At 47.9% G+C, this 6,000-nt stretch overlaps 1 pseudogene; it reads left to right on the top strand.

Moving 5' to 3' along the window:
- The first annotated feature begins 4,605 nt into the window (after nt 1-4,605).
- The window catches only part of LOC8040690, a 49,782-nt pseudogene continuing 48,387 nt past the window's right edge, over nt 4,606-6,000 (top strand).

The following is a 6,000-nucleotide window of genomic DNA, read 5'->3' as shown; positions in this document are numbered from 1 at the left end:
TGAAGTTCTTAAGGACAGCACGCTCGGCCTTTTCCCAGTATAGCTCCTGCGGAAGGACAACAAAGCCCCCCTCCTTATCAGACGTGAGCAGCTTGAGATTGTTACATCTGAAGTGGTCCACGATAGATGTCAACTTCGGGATTTTTGCGCCTAGACCAGCCGTTTGGCAAAGCACATCCACTCCGTCAGCGATGCACTGATCCCTGTCTTGGGGAAGCACCTTGTCAGCCAAACTTCTGACCAGGGAAAGCTCTTCCGGTGGTGGCAGTCTAGGCTCCACGGCGAACTTGGGCCCTTTGTCAAGCGTAGCCATGAAGTTGCTCGGGAGAGAGGCCCTTACGCGTATTTTTTGCGATACTTCTAAGCGTAAGTAGCCCTTATACGTATGCCGAGGCAACGTAAATCATGCATAGCCCATAGCAGGTAGTGCATAAACGCACACAACTATGTACAAGCATACTTACTAGTAAATAATCGTACATAATCGCGATTAGCGAGATTTACCACGCGGCGCAGTGGAAATCAACCACCGGAGCGTGCGAACCGCAACACTCGGCGCGTTTGTTCGGCTTCTCTATTGTCCGTACTGACTTTCACATTAGGAAGAGTTTTGGGGAACCGTTTTTGCACGTCCGATACGGTATGCGATGGGCCTTCCGGTACGAACTGCGCATGCGCGAGTCTTCTTTGGTCGCGCATGCGCAGTTCGTACCGGGAGTCCCAACGTACCGTAACGGGTGTGCAAGAACTGTTCCCTAAAGCTCTCTTTAATTCCGACCGCAACCAACACTATGTGTAGATGATTTGATGGAACCAATCAAACGCCCCACCCCCCCCCCCCCCCCCCCAAAGAAAAAAAAAGAAAAAAGTCGATTGTCACGCTTTTTATCGGCTGCCTCAGTCCCTAGCGGAAGCTGAACCTGGGCGCGAGCAGCTGGACTGACAGCCGAATTCATAGACGGGCCTCGACTCAAACTCGGCTCAAACTCGACTCGAAACTCCACTCGAGGCCGGTGTTGCGCCTCATAAACCGACCTCCACTCCAAACGCTCCTCGACTCGAGGAAATACTCGATTCTTTCCTCGAGAATCTCAAGGTAGGTCCGGCGCTTCCTCGAGCCTCTCCTCGACTTGAGTTTGGGTGTGACAACACCAGAGCAATGATACAGCTCGTGTGCGGCCTCCGAATAGGGACCTTAAACGTCAGGGGCCTTTCAGCATGTCGTAAACAATGTCAGCTTAATCACCTACTTCCGCAAATTAGCGTGGATGTCCTAGCAGTACACGAAACAAAGGTAGAGAGTAAAAGTCATACCGATTACATTTTGAAACATTTTATGTCGCCGTATAACATCCGTGTGACTTATTCCGTTGACAAATCTGGAAGATGTTGTCTCTTTTTAAAACAAGCGTCAGGAATCGTCGAGGAACAAGTGAATACAAGCGAAATAGGAACTCTGCGACTTTTGTTTCCCAATTTAATGTGGAGGGTGCCCGCTGAGAAGAACCGGGTGACCCTCACTACAGCGCTTCCTGTTCCCGTCGCGAGAGGGCGATCAACGAGCTAGAGACGCGACTTTAATCTGCTTATAGAGCCTATTTAGTTACATGTAATTTCTCTAGGGCCCACTGCCTCGGCGGTAGTGACTCTAAGTGCTTTACAATGAGAATACGGGACACCCTCCTTTTTTTTCAAGAGACAGAAAGACGGCCGCGCCATAGACCATCCCTGGTGGAGTGGTTTCTTTGGCGACGCCACTCTATCTTCACCTCCCCTCGCCGCCAGAGCAGGTGAAGGCGACGCCTCGGCATGTGGTGCGCCGTCGCGCGCGTTTGTGCAGATCTTCGTTATCGACTTTTTGTGTGTATCCTTGGGGGTTTCCCTGTATTCCCCTAGTAATGTAGTTGGTTCCTCTGCGCGCTTCTTCTTCCTTCTTCCTCCTTTCCCTTTTACGTCGATCAGATGATTTCGCGACTGGCCTTGCAGAGTAAAGAAAGCTATGCCACTACACTTTTTCTAGAACACTTTTTCACACGCAGTGGCGGATTCCGTAAATGGTCCTATTGTTCTGACCCCCCTCTCGAATCCCGGAGATGTTCAATTTTAGGCCGGTGAGAAAAAGGGGAAGGGGGGGGTTCTTAAACATTTCGTATACTGACCCCCCCTCTGGAAACGCGTATCCGCCCCTGCTCACACACGCACTCGGACAGATGTACGAACACACGCATGGAAACGCACGCACAAAACAATAACCATGCACTCACACATCTAGAAAATTTAGCCCCGAGTTTACGGCGAGAAATAAAAGAACTGCGAGCAAGGTCAAAATAGTAAAAATAAAATACATCCGCCATGCCAGCCGAGTTTTTATGCGGCATTTAACCGTGTACGCCCTTACATTGAACTTACATTGGTATTTCCTTGATGATAGCGAGAGAAATCGTATTGTGAATTCTCTTCCGTATTGCAGATGTCTATTGTTAATGACGTCGCGTTACATTTCGGTGCTCACAAGAATAGAATATAAATTCGCTCGCCCTTTTTTTGTGCTTTATTGCGCGGATGGCAGTACTGAAAAGTCAGATGGAACAATGGCTGCTGTGCGCGCTGCTATTTCGCGCTTCTCATTTTTTTGGCTACAGTTACGGATGCACGCGAGTAAGCTGGGTTTTTTTTTTGTTTTTTTTTTTGGTTAAATTATTTTTTGGCGCAGAAACAAAAACGTCCTAGATAGTCAGACAAATGAATAAATCTAGCCGACGATTGAACGCGCCTGTTAAAGGAAATGAATTGTCTCTTCGGCATCTCCCAAAATTGTTTGATATGGTCAAATCCAATTTGGGGGTTTTACGTGCTAAACCAATGAGGGGCATTTGGCACACCCCAGCGGAGGACGGAGGATTAATTTGGACCACCTAGGGATTTTTTGACGTGCATCCGAAAGCTCGGTTAAACGGCGCCTCCTCCGCAATAAGCCGCCGTCAGATTGCCGGCACCTCGGCCGGGATTCGAACCCACCACATGGGGATCCGTAGGCCAGCGCTCTCGCCTCGGAGCCACCGGGGCGGCTTGTTTTATATGGTATCTGGAAAAAATGGTCTCGGCGCCGCCGTAAACCATTTAGCGACACACTTTCACTGCTAACGTAAACCAACCATTTCAGCGAAGAGATTTCTTAGAAGGCAGATCGGTTTTGTACTCGGAGATGAATGCGAGATGACGAATTTCGCGGTTCGAGTATGAGGTTCAATTACCGTGAAAGGCGAAGGTGAGGGGTTTGTGATTTCTCAGGACGTGGAAAACCCGGCATTCTAAAAAGTGCCGGTAGTGTCTAATCGCTGCGTAGATGGAAAACAGCTCGTGACCGAACATGCTGCAGAGCGTCTCCGCCGGCTTTAACACTCTGGGAGAAGAAGAAAAGTGAAAACCAGTCCGTCTGGTCGCACTGTTGTAGCACAGCTCCAGCTGTGGCATTGGAGGCGTCAACCATGAGCCTAGCAGGGGGATCGCGTCGTGGATAGGCAAGATTGGCTGCTTCCACGAGGGCTTGCTTCGCTCTCGCGAAGCAAGCCCTCGTGCTACCTTGAGCTTACAGAACGTGCGACGTGCGTCCTACTTCAACTCAAAAAATGAAAAAGAAAAGACTACACGTACATTGTTTTAGTAAGAGTTAAGAATTATATAATTTTGTCATTTCAATTTTCAGATGAAATCCCTCGAGCATAGAGAATAAAATTGCTTTGATATTTTAGTATATCCTTTTCACGAAATAAAAGTCATAATAGGCTTTAAGGTGAACGTCACCCACGATCGCCAGAACATTGCTTGGAGACATCAAGAGGGTTTCTCAAGAAAGCATTAAATACGCACGTTCTGTAAGCTCAACGGTGATGCATATCACTGCCTCCAACAAGAAACGCACACTTACGTACGCACGCACGTACATTTTAAAAGGGAGTAAAAATTAAGCCCTATCACAAACTAACACAGACAGTCTGTAGGCAGTCTGTGTCATGTTTGTTCTTCGTATGACACTCCTGTAACATTGGACACACAAGAACTGCCTGCGGACATGTTGCAAGCATGCAATGAAACAAACATGGATCGAACACCGTTGAAGCGCATCCGCAGATAATAGTGTCATCATGTCTGTAGCAGACACCTTGTCCTCTGAACGATGTTTGTGTGAATTAAGGCATCAGTGTGACTGAGTCTTTATATCGCGAATCCAAGACGCGCAAAAGAAGAAAAAAATCTACGAGGTACATAAATATTTAGCTCCTTTTCTCAACCTTTTTAATACTCAAAAGCAACGTGCCCTTAAGCCGAGTCGGCCGATACTCTGCGCAGCATTTAACGCGCATGTCCACTGTCCAAACCCTAGAAATGCTACAATGAGGAAGCACATGCACTTTCATTGAAATGTCCCCGATGACGGCAACGCCAGGGACGAGAAAAATATCACCGAAAGAGCTTCCGCCGTGTGAGCGACACCTGTAAAGTGAGCCACGTCAGATTTCATTTCGGTGCTCTTCGAAATAACAGATAGAGTCGTTCACTCATTTTACGTGCTACGTAATATTTCGCGAAAAGTTCGCAAACGAGATGGAATGGTGGCTGCTCTGCGCGCTGTTATTTCACGGTTCTCGTTATTTCTCGGCTGCAATTACGGACGCCCGTGAGCATTCTTCTTTTTTCTTTGTGCGTGTGCTGCTGTGATCTTTGACAGAATGAAATCGGCAGAGAAGAATTTCAGTTTTCCCGCTTTCAGCGCGAGCTTCCTACCTTCGATACTGCTTCGGCGTGTCATGAGCCTCAAGCGTGCAGAAGAGGCCAAACAACGGTTGAGGGTAACGAGCGGGCGCTGGAGGCAGGGACTTGGAAAGAGACGCCCTACCCTTCTCCTCTTATTAGTGACTACAGTCGCTGACACGATGAGAACGGCAGGGACAATGCGCCGAGAAACTCATAGAGATGATGAGACGACAGATGAGGCGACAGAATTCCGAGCTCTGGTTCGAAGTATTAGTGGGTAGACCCATAGAGTTATTGTAATGTGCCCTCAACGGAGGTAGAGGGGCTTAGAGCGATAAACCAGAACTTCGGAAGTGGCACCGCCCCGGTCGCCACCATGTTTTACGCAAATGTGACCACTCGTCACGTGACCTCCCAAGAGCCGTGACGTCACAGGTAAGATGGCAGCGCCCAGAGCTGGCGGATGCGTGTTCGTTCGGTGCGCGGTAGCCGTGATCTGCAACTACTTTCCGATGACTTCGGGCTTTTTCATGTTCGCTGACGCAGGTATAATGTGAAAATACGATGGAATGATACTTAATACCCTTTTTGCGCAAGATCGCTCTGGACCATCTGGATATTAACACCTGTGAGACAGCATCAGCCGTATCGTCGTACCGGTGCTCGGATTCGGGATCTGTTTGAGGATCGATAGAACTTTGAATGCTTTTAGCATAAAATTTTCGCATTCTCTTAGCTTTGTTTGAACGTTGGAATGTCTGAGAATTCACGCGAAATGTATCCGTCGGATGTAGGGCCTAGGGGAATCTGTTTCAGCCCTATGTAACTGCATAATCACAGCAACTTTTAGCGAGGAAGCTCCTGCGACCTTTATGTTTTGCACTTATCAACAATTTTACGATATGACTTCAGGCATAAAATAATCGCATTTTTCTAGTTTCGTTTGAACGTTGGAATGTCTGAGAATCGAAGCGAAGGGTATACGTCGCGTTAGGGCCTAGTGGACATTTGTTTCAGCCTTGCGTCACTGAATAACCATAGCAACCTTTAGCGAGGAAGCTCCTGCGATCTTTAACCTTTTGTGCTAATCGACGATTCTACATTCGATCGCTTTTCTTCCTTTTTTTGTGAGTGCGAAGTGCACACTTATTTTCATCTACGAGGGTGACATTTTATTGAGTGTGGGAATGGAAAAATCGTTGCAGGCACCTGCTTCAAAGCTATTCGACTTCCTACAAAAACAAC

Source organism: Ixodes scapularis, unplaced genomic scaffold (genome assembly GCF_016920785.2).
Source record: "Ixodes scapularis isolate PalLabHiFi unplaced genomic scaffold, ASM1692078v2 PGA_scaffold4__175_contigs__length_147842914, whole genome shotgun sequence".
Lineage (NCBI taxonomy): Eukaryota > Metazoa > Arthropoda > Arachnida > Ixodida > Ixodidae > Ixodes > Ixodes scapularis.
Note: the sequence above shows the minus strand (reverse complement) of the source record. Positions and strands in the feature narration are given on the sequence as shown.